Below are 20,986 nucleotides of genomic sequence, written 5' to 3'. Positions count from 1 at the left end.
TTTGTACATATATGGAAATATGAATTGTGTACACATATGTAAATATAAATTACTATATATTGTAAATAATTTATATATAAGAATACAATGGATTAATCCATATAATTATTATTTAATAGAGCAGCATACGACCAAATTTTGGGTGTCAAATTTGCCCAGAAAAGTTTTTTTAAAATTTATTTTGGCACTCCCAGAATAATTAATACGTTTGAACATCTACCAAATGAAAATCATTTGCTGAATTTTAGAAACTGGGTGCATTTTACACATTGGAAACATAACTATTGTGTGTGTGTAACCAACTCCAACTACTGGTCTTTTTAAGAATTGCCCACCTCTAAAACAAATTGTTTCATCTTAAAAAACATGAAGGCTGATCATAACTGAAAATTTACCAGTAATAAATTGTATTCTGCTGTACTTTCCAAAATCTGCCCTGATTTTTCAATAGTCTTAAATGATCAACAGAGCTAGAAAAATTTGGTTTGTGAAAAAATAAGTCAGTTTTGACATAATGGGAAAACTGTTGCCTTGAAAGTATTGAAAGTGGGAAGGAGATTAATATTAAATTTTAACCAACCCAAATTCTGGGAGAATGTGGTTGGGGATGAAGATTGAGAATACCCACCACGTAATATGGAAAGAAGTGTCTTATTTTTTAAAGTAGCTTCTTTAAATAGTTAAATTAGCTATTAAAACCAGCATAAAATGAATGCTACTTTAATTTAATAATGAATAATTTCAGAGTATTAAAGATAGTTGCATTTTGTATTTATTTTAGAGCACTTCGTAGCATGAATCATAGAATCATCACAACACATTTAAAATCTCTATTAGAATTGAAATGAGCTTTCTAGAGTGGTTAATTGTCCATATGTAAAGAGAATACAAATAAAGATAGTAAATATCATCCAAACTTTTAACAGGTATCACACAATGAAATCTAGGTCTGGATCAGAACACATACACATTCATTATTAAGGAGATTGTCAGAACCAATGTTACAAAATTTACTGTAACTTGCAAACATGTATCAATTTTCTTATGCATATTTCATTTAAAGTAGAATAAATAATCACCTACAAAGAGATTAAATTTAAATAAAGAGGAGAGAGAGGAAAAAAAATCCAATGTTGGAAGAGGAACTTGAAATACAGCATTTTTCTTTTCCTCCTTTCCTTTTGTATAAGATCTATTGGTTAATTTAACAACTAGATTTTCCTCTTATTTTTACTCAATCTTTTCCTTTAAATGTCTTCATTCATTAACTGTGTTTCTTAGTACAAATCTTTGCTGAATAATAATTTTCAAGTTTGCTAGGAACACTGCTTTAATTTCCTAGTAATCTGAGAAGACAACCACAGCTGCAATTTTGAGGCAGCCAGTGATTCCTGATACTGGCAGTGTTCCTGAAAAGAGAAAGGAAATAGAACTACTCCCACAAGTTTACCACAATCATTATCTCTAACAATAGCTGTCATAAACTGCAAAAAATAAGAAAATTCAGCTAAGTCCAGCTGTATAAAATTTTGTAAATATTTTAATAAGAAGCTTTTAATGAAAATCAACATTTAAAACAGTTGTTTCTCAAACTGGAGGGTATAGATTCTTCAGGAAAATGCAAATATATTCTCAGGATCCATGAGTTTTCAAATTTGAGAACAACTAATTTAAATCAGTTAATGAAAACTTCTTACAGTCAAAAGATTGCTTAAAATTACATTAATTTGGAGAAAATTTATATTTAATTTTCTACAGTAACACCAACATCATACTTAAACAGTATTTAAATGGAAACAATTAAAATGATAAAACTGCATGTTTCACATTTGGGGAGAGATGAAACACTGCTTAACACTGTGCTTTTAGTTCGTGTGTGATTTGTACAAAAGTGAAGCAACTAAGTAGACCTATGTGCTTGAGCTAATCTTTATCTTGAAAAATTATTGATCTCAAGCAAAAACTGACTGGATAAAGACTGCATTTACAAGGAAATAAAATGTTTCACCAAGAAGAATGTGAGAGGAGGTGATAGCAACATGGTGTAATAGAAAGTCCCAGGCTTTGTTTCCTGGGAGAAACACTGATTTCACAACAATGTATGGACCAGAAAATCCTTATGAGAGGTTCAGAATCCAGCTCAGATGAAGCAGTACCCCCAGATCATCACAAACTGAGAACAGTTGCATTTAAAAAGGTGAAAAGAACAATTTCACTTTATCCACATTACCTCCTCCCCCATGCCAGCCCATCTCAGGACCAAGAAAGACTGCCTCCAACTTGTATTTCTTCCTCAGAGAAAATAGTGGAGTATGTATCCAATGTCTCAGGCCTTTCAGTGCACTGCCATAGGGACTGGTTTCTGTTTTACCTCACACAAAATACTAACGGAACCAGCATAGTTCCATTATTGGGGCTTCCATTCCAGAAGCCTGGAGGCAGTTAAGAACCAAGAAAAGGAGAAGAAATCTTCCTGCAGCCAGACAGCTCTGCAAGAGTGGAAAAATCTGGGCAATGCCCAGACTTTTGCCTCCTGGAGGAAGGGAAGGAGTGAAGCATGCATCCAACATCACAGGCTTTTGAGGCACTGCCCTAGGGAGAAGGTGTGGACAACTAACTGCAGCAAACTCAGCCCTATGAGAATGAGAGAAGGTGTACATCCCCATTCTTCCCCAGGAGAGAGGTTAGAGAAATAGAGTGCACAGAGGTGTCAGAGACCCCTAGAATCTTTAGCTAGGTTGATTGGTGAAGGTCTTTCCTCAGCAAAGCAAGTGTGTAAAAACTGGGAAAGGTGGCTGCTTCTTCCATTGCTCATATACCATGCAAAATCACAAGACTCATGAAGAATTAGGAATATATGACACAACTAGAGAAACAAAATAACTCTACAGTAAAATTTAAAGAAATATTTAAATAAGCTTTCCTCCCCCTTCTCTCTCTCCTCTTTCTGAGATATGCATATGCATATATTGGTTCATTTAATAATGTTTCATAACTCTCTTAAGGTTTCTTCACTTTTTTCAATCTTTTTTTCTTTTTCTTCTTCTGACTGCATAATTTTAAAAGACCTCACTTCAAGTTTGCTTAATCTTTCTTCTGATTGTCCAGGCCTGCTGTTGAAGCTCTCTATTAAAAGTTTTAGTTTATTTATTATAGTCTTTAGCCCTAGATTTTCTGTTTGGTCTTTTTTAATGGTTTCTAGCTCTGTTGATAGGCTCATATTGTTTACGTATCATTTATCTAATTGCTTTTAGTTGTATTTCTGTGTTCTCTTACAGCTCACTGAGCTCCAAGGCAATAATTTTTAATTGTCAAGCAGTATATACATATCCATTTCTTTAGGATTGGTTACTAGAGAATGATTTTGTTCTTTTAGTTGTATCATATATTCCAAATTCTTCATGTTTCTTGTAAATTTGCATTGGTATTGAGCAATTGAAGAAACAGCCACCTTTCCCAGTCTTTCCAGACTGGCTTAAAAGCCTCCAGCAATTAGCCTGGCTACAAATTTTAGGAGCCCCTGAAACCTCTGTGTACTCTCCACTCCTCTATCTCCCTGCTGGTGGAGGAAGTCTCAGATGTGTACCTTCTCCAAATGGCTGAAATTTCCCAAATCTTGGAAGAGAAATCAACATCCAAATTCATGAAGCCAAAGGGATGCCAAATAGGAGAAGAAATCTACGCCAAGATACATTACAATACAATTTTCCAAATCAAAGGCAAAGAGAGAATTTTGAAAGTAGCAAAAGAAAAGCAAATTACCACATACAAGGGAACACCATCAGACTATCAGCAGACTTTCTGGCAGAAACCTTGCAGGCCAGAAAAAAAGTGGAATGATATATTCAAAGTGCCAAAAGAAAAAAGTTGCCAACCAACAATGCCATACCTGATAAAAACTATGCTTCAGAAATGAAGATACAGACTTTCCTAGGCAAACCAAAGCAGAATGAGTTTATTGCTCAACATGCTTTACAAAAAAGAAAAAGATGCTAGTAGAAATTGTTCAAGTTGAAATGGAAGGACCTAAAGAGCAGCACCAAAGCATATGAAAGTATAAAACTCACAAATAAAGGTAAATACATAGACAAATGGAGAAAATTGTAATACTATAATGGTGGTAAGTATTCGTGGCTCACACAACTTTGAGCTAAATCTCTCAACAATCAGCAAGCTCCAGAGAACATTCCTAGTCAGTAATGGGCCCAGTTTCCTTTGATCCAATAAAAACACTGCTTCTTTTGAATTTAACCAAAGGGCCACTCTTCCCCCAAATCCATAACCTTGCCTATTCCTTTGTTTAATAAGGTTCTGCATTTCTCCATGCAATTTTTGTCTGCTTTTGTTTTTCAGGTTTAAATTATGTTTTCTGCTAACTCAGTGAACATATAGATGACCTCTACCTTTCATATATATTTCTATATGTGTATGAAACCTATATATAGATATATGAAACATACATATATATAACCTATACACATATATGCATATATTTATTTCTACATCCAGCAATTAGATATTTTGAGCTAACCTAAGAACTCTTTTCCTTACAAACAGAGAAATGTGCACAAAATACTACAAAACTTGATATAGACATTGAGCTAGAACAGTTGATACTAGAAACACAAACTAGAATTAATAGTCAGAATGATATTTTTGCAAACAGATGCTAAATAGCTTTTTTGTGATATTAGATTAGATATGGTCCCTAAGAGCTATCAAACATGGAGAAAAGCTCTAACATGTAAGTACTGGGTCTTTAATCTCACATAAAGTGAGATGGTAGGTGTAGCATTGACATATCTATAGAAAATGTGGGGTCCTTGGAGGGACACCCTTTCAATGAAAAAGAACCTGAAAAAAACTTTGACCAACAAAACTTATTTGTTGCTGATTGAGGATACTGATGAATAAAACCTCCTGTTGAAAAATCAAAGCCCCAAACCTGTGCTGTACACAAGTCTGGGGTCTAAAATTTACATTAATGTCATAGTGCTTGACTTCTCAAGCCAAAAAATATTAGTGAGAAACTACTCCTAGTCCTAGTCCTATGAATTTCTCTAGCACTAGAAGATGGAAATGTGAAAGAAATAAATAATATTACACTAGTTTAGAGTTCACAACATTCCTAGAAGGGAGAAAATCCCCATTGAAGATGGCTTCACTGCTAAAAACTATAAAATATATGAGGAAATAATCCCATTATGAGGGAGAGTCAGTGAACCCCACAAACAGAAAGATTTTAACTCTATAATAACGGAAACAATCTAAAGATTATGAAATAAGTACATTTTAAATGAAAAAAGACAAAAGAACAAATATAAATCAAAAGGAAAAATTAATGTTATAAAGAGGGAAAAACACATAAAATGCAATCAAATTTTCAGACATAAAAATATAGTCATTAAATAATGGACAGTCTATTAGGATATTAGACACAGATAAACTGGAAGACAGATGGAGAAAATTATTTAGAATGTAACACAAAGAGTTATCCATGTGAAAATATGAGAAGTTACAATTTGAAAAGAATATAATAAGAAAGTCAATATATTTCTAATTTGAGAACAAGAAAATGAGGCTTGTGAGTTGCAGGAGGCAATATTCACAAAGCTAATGGCAGAATTTTCAGAATCGAAAAATAATTTCTCAGATTGAGTCCAATTATTCTCAAACATAATAAGTAAAAGTAAATCCAAATTGTATGTCATCCTGAATTATACAGCAATAGCAAATTATTCAAAAATATTAGTAGTTTACAACAACGAAGGTATATTTCTTGTTCATGTTACATGCCCATTATATTTCGGCTGTGCCTCAGGCTCATGTCTGCACTCCAGAATCCAAACTATTGGGCAGCTCTTCTCTGGGACATTGCTGGTCTTGTCGCAGAGGTAAATGAGAATAGAGTGAAACCATGTAATATCTCTTAAAGCTTGTGCTTGAACATGACACATGTTACTTCTGCTCCCATTTCACTAGTTAAAACAAATTGGATGGCCAATATTAATATCATTGGGATAAGGTTGTATAATATTTAACATTAATATAATCTGCCATATTCTCACTTATATTGTATTAATCAACATCCAGGTGGGAAACAGAAATACCCTAGGTGTTTCAATTAGAAGAGTATAATATAGAGAATTATTTACAATGTGTTAGAAGAGCTAAAGGAGCAAAAGATAACACTTAGGTCTTACCTAAGTGTTGCTGTTGTTGTTGTGCTGTTGGAACCACTAGTACAACCATATTGTAAGAAGCCAACAGCTCCTACTCCTGAGGACACTAAACAATCTGGGAGCCCACATTCCCATTGTTGTTGCCGCCACATCCACGCTACAAGTGTTGCCTGCTACTGGTACTGCTAGAGACTGACTGCTGAGGTTGCTGGGCAGCAGCAGTTTCCATTATTGAAACCAAAAAACCTGAGCTGCTGAGGTGGGTGGAGTGCTGCTGCTGCCACTGTCAGGATAAGAAACAGAAGAAAGAAAATCAAAGACAAGGAAGATATAATAAAAGCAATCAGAAAAAAGACACACAAAAGAACAATTAGATGAGAGCAGATTTCTTAGAACTACAACAGAAGTCAGAAGACGATGCAGTAACATCTTCAAAGAGCTGAGGGAATATATATCTTAAGTTAGAATTCTACATAATCTTATTCAAATGTGAAGCTTAAATAAATATATTAACAAGCAAAGATCAAAATAGATCAAGTTTTGCAGACCTAACTGAAGGAACATTTATTAAATTTCAGTAAGAAGACAGTAAAATAAGAGAGAAGATTACAAAAATAAACTTGTAAAAATATTGGGAAATCTAAACATGTTTTGATTATAAATATAACAGTAACAGTCACTAATTTGAACAGTATAAATAAATTGAATCTAAAATATCAGACTTTATATTTGGGAGATAGGAAAGAATGATGAGGGTGACTGAGACAAAAGCATTCTTTTGTATTATTTATTTAGAAGGGTAGAGATATCAAGTAGTTTTAGCCCATTGTAAAGACAATTGTTTTCTAAAAATTGAAGAATAACAATTGAAGGATCAAAAATGAATGTACGATTTCAAAATCAAAAGAAGAAAGGTGGGTGGGATAACCATCTACTAGAAATTAAGAGAGAAAAATATATATATATTTTGTATTTGACTCCATTTATAACCCAAGTACAGTGACTTAAAATAGATTATTTTCCTCATATAATAGGAAGACAAGAGAAAGCTGTTAAGTTCTGTCCCATGGCTATCAATGTCTCTGCTATTCTTTTGGTTACAAGATAGCTGTTACAGCTATAGCCAGAACATCTGCATTCCAGTAGGAAGAAAGAGAAAGGAAAAGCTATGACATTGTACCAGGAGAGCAAAAAGTTTCCACAGCAGCCTTCCTTTTATATATTCTTGGCCAAATATCTTTAGAAATATTTCCAGAAAATAGTCATCTTATTTTAAGTGTTTGTCCTTGTTTTATGTTTGATTTTTTAAAAATTCAATGATGGAAGAAACTGGAAGAAAAAAATTTAGAGCAATATCACTAATAAACAGAACTACCACCATGACAATAAAAATAAAACAAACTTTATCAGTAATCACAATAAATATAAATGGATTAAAGTCAGCAATTAAAGGAGATCCTCAGATTAATATAAAAATTTAAAACTATCCGGCTAAATGTCTTTTAACATAACTAACATAATAAAAGAAAGGCTAAAAGTAAAATGATCAAAACAAGGCAAACGCTAACTGATATAACTCCATTAATATCAAATACAAAAGATTTTAAGGTAAAAATAATCATGAGATAAAAAGAATTATTGCATATTTACGAAAGTAAACAATAGAATTAATGATAGAGTTCCCATAAACTTTCAAAATTGTCACAAAATAAAATTTAATTTGCCAAAATCATGAGAAGAAGAAATTCAAAAATTTACTATGACAGTGGAAAATTTTAACACACTTCTCTTAGGAAGTTGTACATAATTCGGAGAAAACATTAGTAAAAAATATGTAGAATATTTAAATATGCAAACAATAAGTTTAGAAAAAGTATTTCAGTTCCCTAAGCCTCAGTTTCTTTATCAGAGCAATGAATATTATAATGGTAACTCTTTTTTTTTTTTTTTTTTGACAGGGCTGGAAGTTGATTTTTAATGATAAAGTACAATGGAGGGAGGGTCGAGGGGCTAAGCCTAGCTGTCTGGGGTGCTGTGGTGGTGGTGGGCTGGCTACACAAACTGTTGCTGCTGCTGCTGCTTCTTGGTGGCTGCCTTGCTGGCGAGGTCCCTGGCCTTCTCTGTAGCTGCCAGTACCGTCTCCTTTGCCTTCTCCTTGGCTTCCTTGGCTGTCTCAACAAGTGTTTTGGAAGGGGCCTCGCCTTGCAGCTTCGCCAAGATATATTCAAAACCCTTCATAGTCTTGGTCACGTTGCTTTTGAATCGGCAAGTCCAAATTCCTGGACAGCTCTGAAGACACCAAATAAGCTAGAGGAGACTCAGGCTTCCCGGCGGATTTCGGTCCAGCCACTTGTCAGAGTTCACACAGTAAACACATCGTTCCTCCACCACCATCAGCCGGGCGTGGTTGATGTTCCAGGTGAAGGTAGTCATGGTCTGATTCTGTGGGTCCACAACAGAGTCCTCCAGGATGTACACCGAGTGAGCAACATTGGCAGGAAACAGTCGCTCGGCTCAGCGGGGCATCCTGTTGGTCTTGGTCAGGAGTCGCCAGGACAGCAGTTTCTGGTCAGGGGTCACCTCCCGGTGTACTATGTCTTCCGTCAAGACATGTTTGCTATAGGGATTCGGGTACCGCTGCCAGAAGGCGGCGAACACTTGGTCCCAGGAACTCCGGAGCACGCTCTGGCCCAGGAAATACTTCACCATCGTCCCGGCCGGAGCAGGCTCAGCACCCGCGCAGCATCAGGGGTGCGGAGCCTGGGAGGCACGCAGGGGCCTGGCCGGACCGGGGCTCGGCGCACACCCTCCGCCAGGCTCGTAGCTCAGTCACCACCGCACCGCGCCCAAGCAGCTGCCGCCGCCGCCGCCGCCATGAGTTGTCCGGCCCGGTAACTCTTTTAAAAGACTTTTGAGATATAAATCACTTAGCACAATATTTGGACAGTGGACAGGATCCGTAGATGGAGCCAGCAGCATCCACATCTAGAATAGCGCTAACAGGAGAACTACCAGAAATTGCAGTAATGGCAGTGATAGTGACACTATCTATTTTTGAATTTTTTCCAGGTCCTCATAAAATAAATGAAAATTAAGAAATGGTAGAATTATTAAATTTCATCAGCCTATAATTCTATTTGTATTAAACAGGTAAGCCTTAGGATGCTTATCAGTTGTACATTTACAGATGAAAATTTGACTTTCAAACCTGTTTTAAAATATATTTTACGAGTAAAATTATATATAATAATCTTTTCCCAGTTTTAACATGGTAGCTACAGATCTTTAAAGGAATAAAAACATAAATATAGCACTATAAATATTTTTATGTTTCTCTAACTTTGCCTTAAATATGAAAAATATATTTGCATGAATTGAAAACTTCTGGAAATTTCACATTTTGATTTAATGTCTTTAACACTCTAGCACCTAATTCACAAGTTTTCTTTCTACTGTGATTTCTCCTGTCTACTATTCTTGGTAAATTCAGCATTCCCATAAAAGGCTCATTTAACAAAATAATCTCTTGCTTATTTGAATTCCAGTATTGTTTTTCTTCACCTGTCATAGCCACCTATGAACACATGCCCACCCACTCTCACCCTATTTTACTTACTTTAAGGAACTTACTTTCTCATTTTTTTAACTCGACCTTCAAAATATATCTCCATATTCATTCTCCTTTCAATTCTCAAAACTGAAAAATCTCTTCCCTTTCTCCAAGAAGAAACCAAATCTTGACTTACTTAGAAACACGTAACTTGAACTTAGAGATCATTGTTCCTCATGTAGTTGGAATTGAAAGTTTTCAGTTTCTGGAGTTAATATTTATTACTTTGAGCAAGTCACTTTAATCTGGTCTCTCCCAGTCCTCTGCACAGATACCTACACACTGATCTTGCTGCTTCTGCACACGCCTCTGCATCTTTCTACATCTTTCTTCCTAAGGAAATAATAACCCACCTTTTCTCTTTTATAATCTTGTACCTCTCTCCCAATATTCCTCATCTTTCATCAAAAATTTCTCATCACTTTAGCCCTTAAGATTTTTCCTCATTCTGAACTACTCATCCATATACTACTTATTGACTGTTAACTCACATTTAGCATCAATCATATATTGCCCTATAATTTTAGGACATGTCTAGGTTCATGAGCTTTTAGAAGAAATGCATAATGTCATTTAGCTCTTCTACCAGGCCTAAACCAGGACCCTACATATTGTGAGTAAAGTAAAATTTACAGAAAACTTAGAAACAATGGCCTTCCAAATTGTGATTAACTTTATGCAATAAAATAATTGATTATAAATTTAATTTTAACTTCTTTGGGTATAAGCACAATACGGTGTTTTGCAATATTATCTTTTCTTTTTGTTTGTTCATCTTTTTACATCCCATTCCTGAAATATAAGAAAGAAATATTTCATCATCATTGAGCACTTCCATCACTCTTTCCTACTGTTATTTCTTTCACTTCTTGCAATATTGCCAGCATTTTTGTCAATATGTTTTATTGTCTCTGGCTTTCCTTTACTGTTTGGTGATCCACCCTATTTATCATTCTTTTTTGGTGCTTCTATGGCATTACAAAACTCTAGAGATATTTATAAATGTTATGGTAAGTACATTATAATTGTTATTTTTAGTAACAAGTTATAAGTAACATTTTAAATGAGTATACAAAGTAATTTTTTCTTTTAAAGAAAGCAGATACTGAGCTATTTTCTCTAACATATGCTCTTGGCAGTTAACAAAATTCTCAGCCTTAGTCCTAAAGGCTAAAACTACTTATTATAATAAGTGACAGATATTCTGTGTGAATTGAATAGCACATTAAGTACAGAAGAAACAAATCAAGTCTTTAAGAGTACAGGAGTGATTATAGTCACAGCATAGCTAAGCAAACTTATGCTTTAACCTTTTATTTGAATTTTAAACATTTGTATTCATTTTAATAAAAAATTAAAAGTCAAAACTATTGAGAATACTAGTTAATTTAAAATTATTTTGCCATTCTGCTATTTAATACATGGATCCTCAAGAATTATGAGTGCAGTGAAAATCTAGCAATGGGAGGACCATCTTTTCCAATTTCCTTTGAGCTTGTGTATTAGGAATATCCTTGCCTGAAAGCTTTATGAGCTATCTATGAGCAATGACCAGTAGGTGTACAATTTTAGCAGCAGGACTCTCATGGGGTTAGTTAAAATATCTTGTGGTAGGATACTTTCAGGATTCTTTTTTTTTTTTTTTGTCCTACTCTGACTCACTGAGAACCTGTTCTAAGCTTTATTAAAAGAAACAGCAAATGTGTCAGTTAAAATAGTTTTAAAATTATAGGCATTACAAGAAAGTAAGAATTGTGAAAAGAATCAAAGCTATTAGTAACAACAGTAGAGAGGTAAATTGGTTTTAGCTAATTTAAAGCAATATAGCTAGGAAAAGTAGAAAGAGGGATTAGGCTATAAAAAGTAATTGAGAGAACGAAATTCCAAAACAACTGACATCCCAGGTATGTTGATGAGGCCAATGTAACTCTGCAAGTCAACAGGTAACAGATTGCTATGTTTATAGCATCATACATCATGGTTCCATCAATACCCAACAGCACAGAAGGCCTCATAGTTGTCAGTATGTTTCGACGGGATATTTTATGTGACGATCTTTGAAAAATACATATCCTCCTTTTTACTTCGCATTTCAATAATCTTTGTTGAATATCTGTTGTCAGTTTAGCCCACCCCCCTTTGCTGTCCCTGTGTCAGACATTCCAGATAAGCATACTAACTATGGAGAAGGACTCACACAGGGAGGTTAAGAAACTATTCCCTTCTCTGAATTCTTAGAGGATTCCAGGGCCCTTTGCAAGTACATTAATACTTATGCTCGTCCATTGAAGGTGAAATAAAATATTGCACTGCTTTTAAAGCAATGTTTAAAATAAAAAATCAGTGAACTATAATAATGTTTATACAAAGCCTTAACATGTTATTGAACCTTATGATCACTCCCTCAGAAAAAGTCTATAGAATGAATTAAAATGAATTAAATCTAAATATTTTATTTTGTTTTATTTTATTTATTTATTTTTTTGAGACGGAGTCTTGCTCTGTTGCCCAGGCTGGAGTGCAGTGGTGCGATCTCGGCTCACTGCAAGCTTTGCGTCCTGGGTTCATGCCATTCTCCAGCCTCAGCCTCCCCAGTCGCTGGGACTACAGGTACCCGCTACCATGCCCGGCTAATCTTTTTTTTTTTTTTGTATTTTTAGTAGAGACAGGGTTTCACCGTGTTAGGCAGGATGGTCTTGATCTCCTGACCTCATGATCCACATTAAATTTTTAAATGTATATTCAATTCCTATAACTTGGAGGATGAGGTCACATGAACAACCTTTCCACTGACAATTAAAAATGCTGAATTAAATGTACAAAACATTTTTACAAATACCTTTGACGAGCTGGAATGAATGTAAGAAATATTCAGAGGCCGAAAAGTGAAATGAAATCAGGAACACAGAGAAAAGCTGAACATTGAACCTGGCTGTCTCCTGAAGAGAATTTGCCAAACCTAGTGAACTTGGACTTCAATTCTCAGGGTTTCATAAGGATCAGAGAATGGGAGAAAAATTTTAGGATCTGGACAAATTGAAGAGTCTACCTGGAGACCAGAGCACCAAAGGAATAAATCCTGATGGCAAACTGAACCAGAAAAAAGCAGCCTACCCTACTGCTAGAAGGTAGTAAGGACAATTTCCTCTATTGAACCTTCTTGCCCCTAAGAATTAATAACCATAAACTAGCCCTCACCTAGATGTGCACAGTAAAACTGAACTACCTGAATGATGTAAAAACTTAAAGGCAACAATAAAGTAGCTTAAGGCTGGTAGAGTCATGGCATCTAACAGGAGCAAATACAAAAACTTTCTAAAGCCGTCCACCCAGGCCTCAGATAATTTCCTTAGATAAAGTTCCAAGAAACAAGATCTCTCCCCAGACCTTTGTGTCTAAATACTGTTTGCCAATAAAAGAAACCAGGGCTCTTTGAAAAAATGTTTCTTCCTGGGACTGGGGCAGAGAATACAAAAGATGAGCTTGGAATACCCTGTAGTGCCAGAAAGTAAAGAAGTGCTAAAAAAGAGAAAAAGAAAGAAATCGGGAGTATGTTGAAAGAGAGGAGCCAACTTGAATAGTAACAAAAAATGAGCCAAATTTGTGCATCCAAACAAATAATGAAAATGGTTTAAAACCTATGGAATAAAATAAATATCCATGAGTATACAATGCTATAAATAAATAAATAGGAAAGTAAGCCTACCTCTTATTTTCAATGGGATTCTAATTAATAAATGTAGAAGGAATGATGAAAATGGAAGATCACCACTAGACAAACACAACAAAGCATCCAACAAATTCAGATTGAAGGACATGCTAAAAAATCAGTCCTCTTCAAAAAGATCAGTACTTCAAAGATCAGTACTCTTCAAAAGCATCAAAATTATGAGAGAGAAAGACTGAGGAACCTCTGTCAATGGAGAGAGAATAAAATGACATGACAATGAATGCAGCTTGGGGTCCTGAATTCGATTCTAGATCAGAAAAAAGAAAGACATTAGTGGGAAAATTGGCAAAATTTAAATAAGGCTTATAGATTATTTAATAGTATTGGTGCAGTGTTAATTTTCTGCGTTAGGTAACTGCCCTATAGATATGCAAGATGTTAACTTTAGGGGAAAATACATGAAAATTTTACATAAACTCTCCATACTATTTTGTGCAACTTTTCTCTAAGCATAAAATTACTTAAAAATAAGAAGTAAAAGAAAAGAGAGGAAGATGATTTCTCAATTAAAAATAACAAAATCACAATGAAATAAGGATTTTTGAGTTAGGGCCAAAAGAAAAAACAGATAGGAGAATAAGAATTGCAAAGATTTTAGAGCAGAATTATAATAATAACTACAGATTCATAATCCCCTATCTGTCATTCCAAAATCTTCAACACTTTGAGAAACCAATATTTTTTTCTAGACTTGTCACAAATTGATTTGGCAGCAAAACCCGGCCTTAACTGATGTTAGGCTATTTTCTTAGTAGTCTTTACTTATGTCACTTAATGAGACATTTATGTATTCTGGAATAGAATAAATGTCCCATTAAGTGGCATAAGTAAAGAAATATATACATTCAAAGCCTGGAAGGAAACTGAAAGTAAATAAACATCTTTCCACTATCTAACCCCACTCTTGAATTCCTACTGGTGAGTAACCATGACCAAATCCAACCAGAAACCAGACATCTAAGAAGCTAGGTGATATAGTCCATCTTCCTGGAGCCACAGCAAGGACAAGAAAAGGTGATGAATTAGATGGAGAGCCAAATAGAGATCTAACCACCAGAGCTGTAGAATTAATCAATGTGTTAAGTATAATTAAAACACTTTAAATATGACTAAGCAGGTTGGGCCCAGTGGCTCATACCTGTAATCTTAGTATTTTGGGAGGCTGAGGTGGGAGGATTGCTTGAGCTGAGGAGTTTGAGACCACCTGGGCAACATAGGTGCTCTCTACAAAAAATTTCTGTAAAAATTATCCAGCCATGGTGGTACATACCTGTGGTCAGAGCTACTCGCAAGGCTGAGGTGGGCCCAGCCTCGCTTGGGCCCAGGAGGTTTAGGCTGCAGTGATCTATGATCACAGCACTGCACTCCAGCCTGTGTGACAGAATGAGACTCTGTGTCAACAACAACAACAACAAAATGCCTAGGCATAGCTTTTAAAGAAAAAAAGTAGAAAATTTAGAAATAAAAATACAAATTATATAACTAAAATTAAGAACTCCTGTTATGTATTAAATGGAAGATGGATATAGCCAAAGAGAGGATTCTTGAACTAGTAGAGCTGGAGGAAATATCAGACAGGGAGTTTAGAGAATCAGAGGTGAAAAATATAATAGGGAGATAAAAGATATGAGATCAGGATGGGAAGATTCAACATACGTCCAATCAGAATTTATAATGAATTCACAAATTTAAGAAAACTGATGAATTCCCAACAAGGTAAATTAAAAGACAAATATTGTCAACCTCAAAATTTAAAAAATCCATCTGTATGCTGTGTGTAGGAGACATTTCTAAACCAGGGATATAGACAGGAAAGAAAAACAACAAAAGAAGATATAACAGACAAATACTAATGAAAATAAAATTAATGAAACTATGTTATTATTTGTAATAAGACTTGAAATTAAAAAGCATTGCAAGAGATGAAGGTCAGTGCATAATGATGAAGCTTTCAACATACAAATTGAAGAATTTTTAACAATCTCACCCTTCATGCACTGAATATCACCTTAAAATAGAACAGACTTTTTTTTCAGAATAAGGAAAATATACAAATTCACTATCATATTGCAAGATATCAACATAACTTTTTCATTAAATGACTAAACAACAGACAAAATAATAAAGAACCAGAAGAATTGGATAACATTATTATAAACTTGAACTATTAGAAATATATTTTAAAAACTGTACCCAACCACCATAGAATTTATATATTTTCAAGCATATATGAATCATTTTTTTAAGTTGAGCATAATAGGCCACACGCCAAATTCCAGTTGCAAATACTGATATATGTATGTAATATATAATTGGACAATATAGGCTGCATAATATTTAATATAATATACAATACTACTGTAATATATATTTTATTGTGTGACTAAGTTAAAAATAGTAAAAAATGACTAGAAAATTTCAAATTCATTAATTGAGACAAATATTTCTAAATAAAAACTAGGGTGGAAAGAAAGTATAAATTGTCATGGAAATTAGAAAATATTTGGAGCTAAATAATATTTTAAATTTAATAAGTAATATTAAGAACATAAATAAAAATGTCTGTGCACAGCTAAAGCAGTGCTTGGGGATAGATGAATAGCCTGGTTTTTATTAGAAAAGGATGAGGGCTGAAAATTAAGCATTCAAATAAAGAATTTTGAAATATTTTTAAAAAATTGAAAGTAGTAAAAGGAAAAAATTAATATATAGGAGCAAATATTAGTAATATAGAAAAACACAATTTTTTTCATGGTAAAATTAACAAAACTCTGGGAAGACCAATCAAAGAAAACAACAAGAAAGTGCAAACACACACACAGGCACATACATACACATTGTCAAAATTAAAAATGGAAAATAATTACCACAGATATGAAACAGATAATAGAATACCACAAACAGATTATGGCAGTAAATTTGAAAACTTGGATAGAAGGGTCAAATTCCTAGGAAAATATAATTTATCAAATTATATCAATTGGAAACAGCACAAACTATCACTAACCATAAAATAAGTGAATCTAGAAATTCTTTATATAGGATTTCTTTCCCACAAAATGTTCTGATAGATTTTAAGAGCTAAGAATATGTTCTGGCAGAGATGATATACAAAATAGAAGTATAAAAATTTTACATCAAAAATATATATAAACTGCTTTTAAAAGTGAAAAACTGACACAACCTAAAAGCTCAAAATTAAGCACATAAGAAATTTTAGATTGTTTTCCAGAATAGAATATTAAGTAGCATTTTAAATATTTCTAACCTTTTTTCCTTTTTATTTTGCAATTTCTGGTAACCCCAAAATTCTGACAAAGTTGTATTATCTGTTAAATGCTTGACATTAGCTCTTATTTGGGAAATTTAGAATGTTCATTCTTGAAGTGCAGCAGTCAGGACAGACAGAATGCAGGCTGGAGTCTGATTAAAGGTGATAAGAGACAGCAACATATGAGCAACATCTTAGAGTAGACAGAGCATTATGGTGACAAGTGAAAACAAGGATGGATATGGGAACATATGAGCATTCTTCTAGGACCCCAGAAATACTTCAGGAATGCAGCCTGCTAAAAGACTTCCTACTAATTGAATAATGTGGGATTCTGGGACATTATTATTTGAATATTAATGTTAGTGAGAACCTGGAAACATCTCTTCTAAATATGAAAAGATGTTTGCTAAACTAAAGAGCGTCTGCACAGCAAAATAAACTCTCAACAGAGTAAACAGACAACCTACAGAATAGGAGAAAATTTTTGCAAAGTATACATCTGACAAAGGTCTAATATACATCATCTATAAGGAACTTAACCAAATTTACAGAATAAAAATAAGCAACCCCATTAAAAAGTGGGCAAAGGCATGAACAGACACTTCTCAAAAGAAGACATATATGCGGCCAACAAACATGAAAAAAAGCTCAACATCACTGATCATTAGAGAAATGCAAATCAAAACCACAATGAGATACCATCTCATACCAGTCAGAATGGCTACTATTAAAAAGTCAAAAAATAACATGCTGGTGAGGTTGTGGCAAAAAATACTTATACACTTTGGTGGGAGTATAAATTAGTTCAACCATTGTGGAAGACAATGTGGTGATTCCTCAAAGACCTAAAGACAGAAATACCATTTGATCCAGCAATCCTATTAGTGGGTATGTGCCCAAAGGAATATAAATCATTCTATCATAAAGACACATGCATAGGTATGTTCACCACAGCACTATTCATAATAGCAAAGACATAGAATCAACTAAATGCCCATCAATGGTGGATTGGATAAAGAAAATGTGGTTCATATATACCATGGAATACTATGCAGCCACAAAAAGAAAAAGATCACGTCCTATGCAGGAACATGGATGGAGCTGGAGGCCATTATCTTTAGCATACTAACTCAGGAGGAGAAAACCAAATATCTGATGTTCTCACTTATAAGTGAGAGCTAAATGACTAGAATATATCAATACATAGAGAGGAACAACACACATTGGGGCTTATTGGAGGGTGGAGGGTGGGAGAAGGGAGAGGATCAGGAAAAATAACTAATTGGTACGAGGCTTAATAGCTGGGTAATGAAATAATGTGTATAACGAACCCCTGTGACAAATGTTTACATATGTAACAAGCCTGAACTTAAAAGTATATATGTGTGTGCGCGTGTGTGCAATATGTGTGCGTGTGCATATATATATACATATATACATATATACATATATATACATATATGTATATATACATATATACGTATATATGTATGTGTATATATATATGAAGGCCTTTGGGGTCAGCAGATTCTATTGAATCTGACAACAGTTAAGCAAAGCTTAATTTGTATTAATCTGGTACTAATAATGATTATATATGTTTCTACATTGATCTGTTACTATCATAATCATATCATGTGTTTAAAGCTTTTATCTACAAAAGAATTTATTGGAATGAGGTACATCAATATGTAAACAATAGTTGTGTTTGTGGGTTTACATTTATATTTTTTCCTTCCTCCAAATTTTCTCTATTTTTCTATTGTTTTATTTTAAAATGAGCATATAGAGAAATACTAACTAGAAAAAGTACAAAATTATTTGATTGCCCAGAGTGGGCAAACAAGACAAGGAAAATACCTTTACAAAACAGTGCCTAACCAGGCACCCTTCCCAAAAGCATATGCCCTATATGACACAGCCTTTTACCTTTGACCCAAAGAAATAAACAAAAATCCATTTTGTGCTGAACCAGTTCTACTTCTTAGTCTTAAGCATGATTCTTGCTGTTGGCTGTTTGCCTCTTGTAATGCATTTTCTGAAATAGCCACAAAAATATGTAGCACAAACATTAGTTCTCTGAACCCATCATTCATAAGATAACCATAATGAATTGCTCTGTAACAGACTCTCAAAAAACATTAAATTTTCATTCTGAAGTGAAATAGAAGCCTGCATTACATCAGCCTGGCATTTTCTGACTTGCCTGCTGTTGGTTGACAATAACTTTTTTACCCTGCACTCTGCATTTGGGACTGAATGCAAACCACAGAGAACTACAGAAAGCCTAAGCTGCATTTCTTGTGGAGGCAAAAGAAAAACTTGGCGCTTTTGGCAATCAATAGAACCAAGGGATGTCATATTCTCACCACTCCCATATCATTACCAAGCAACACTACTCTTTGCCTTTAGTGCATTGGCTAGAATTGTAAGAATGGCAAAACTGACACAGCTCAGTGTTTCCCACAGAAGTGTCTGGCAAAGTTAAGATATTGGTTATTGTTGTCTATTTAGGCCACCAAACCTTTGGTTTTTCAAGCTAATGTTTTTCAGTAGAGAAGAACTGGTCTACATGACAAGTAATAAAAAATAGCAGCTACTGAAATACTGACCTTAAAATACCCCAAGTAATAGCATCTCTCTTGCTCCAGCTCTATCTGTAGGTATCTGTTAAGGATACTAACAACTATGTTCAATTTCTCCAAGGGAAAAACACTGAAGGATATATATGACCTTGAATCATTACCTAGTTTTATACAAATATGTTACTTTATTGCCATCAGGAGAATAGTTCCATAAATTTCTTTATCATTGAACTTCCCGTAAATATTCAACAGGTATTATTTTAAAATAACAATTAACTTAAACCATAAACAACCTTTAAAAAACACAAAACTATGTTTAATGCTGAAACTGGTAGAAAAAAAAGAATCCTTAAATTTGAAATATACAATGTTTAGATATTTTTAAATCAAGTTTTTAATTGAGAACATTAGTAACTACATAAGAATATATAAATAGCTCTATATTAAAATGGATGTTTCTAAATGAAAATAAACATGAAAATATAGTTCTTCACTTAGCAACATCTTTTCCACTGATAGTGTAAAAATAATTCTTTTCTATCTAAGCTACAATTATTTTCTATCTAATTTTCAAGTTTGCAATAGTTTGCAGTGTAGGGTCTTTCACATTCTGTGACCCTACACTCACAAACAATGAATCACTTCCATGTGGTCTTATTTAAATAAAGGGCTGTTGCAATCAGACTTGATCACCAAAAATTAGGCAAATAATAATTGTAATTCTCCAGCTATTTGTCTCCACGATGACTTCAGTTTCAGTGACTACATACTTCACTCCTTGAATTTAGGAGCTGTAACTTGGTTAATACTAAAATAATGGTTGTAAAATTAACACTTTTCTTTCTAATCCTTCCCATTCTCATCTTCCTGATTGTTTTAACAGGGGTGAAAAAACATTTTATTTCTGAGTACTTCATTGACTGAAAGTACCTAAAGTGCAAAAGTTCTAAGTGCTTCATGTTTGCTTTTGAGCAGAAACATTTTCAGTACAGACTGTTTCATACCCCCAGCTTAATACGTAACAGATTGCCTGGTAGTACAATCATCCTTCTGCTTGCAGAAAACCAAAGGGCTCAGATGACATGAATGACACTGTAAATCTACACAGCTATTCATTTTGTACCGACTTTCAATGTTCTTAACCTCATCAGAGAGCCTGATAATCCTCAAATAATTTTGTTGGCTTCTTGCACTGTTGCCTGGTAATGAAAACACAGCCCTCCTCCGTTCCAGCCATTGGCCTTCACATCGCCCTCTGGAAACACACACACACACACACACACACACACACACACACACACACACACCCCAGATATGTTAATATGACTCAGTGTTCATTTGGGGGCTCTAATTATTAATAGCTTTTTTGGATCAAATTAGATAATTTCTTTAGTTGCTTTCCTTTGGGGCCTAACAACCTAACTGAACAAATCACATATTTGCTCCAAGTCTTTTCTGGTATGAAAATAAGACATTATGGGAAAAGTTGAATTTTTAATATGATTAATCTATAGCTAACTCAGCTTGCTGTCTTATGCAATACCATGAGAAACAGCTGGGTCTCACTAACCAGAAAGCACTTTTATGGTTTCTCTTAAGGGCCAT

General features: G+C 34.2%; 1 pseudogene; it reads right to left on the bottom strand.

Annotated features, from left to right (window-relative positions):
* Positions 1–2,448: 2,448 nt before the first annotated feature.
* LOC129398043 (PRELI domain-containing protein 1, mitochondrial-like) lies at positions 2,449–9,067 on the bottom strand (annotated as a pseudogene).
* Between the last annotated feature and the right edge of the window lie 11,919 nt (positions 9,068–20,986).

Source organism: Pan paniscus, chromosome 5 (genome assembly GCF_029289425.2).
Source record: "Pan paniscus chromosome 5, NHGRI_mPanPan1-v2.0_pri, whole genome shotgun sequence".
Taxonomy (NCBI): Eukaryota; Metazoa; Chordata; class Mammalia; order Primates; family Hominidae; genus Pan; species Pan paniscus.
This window is presented reverse-complemented; position numbering and strand designations above follow the sequence as displayed.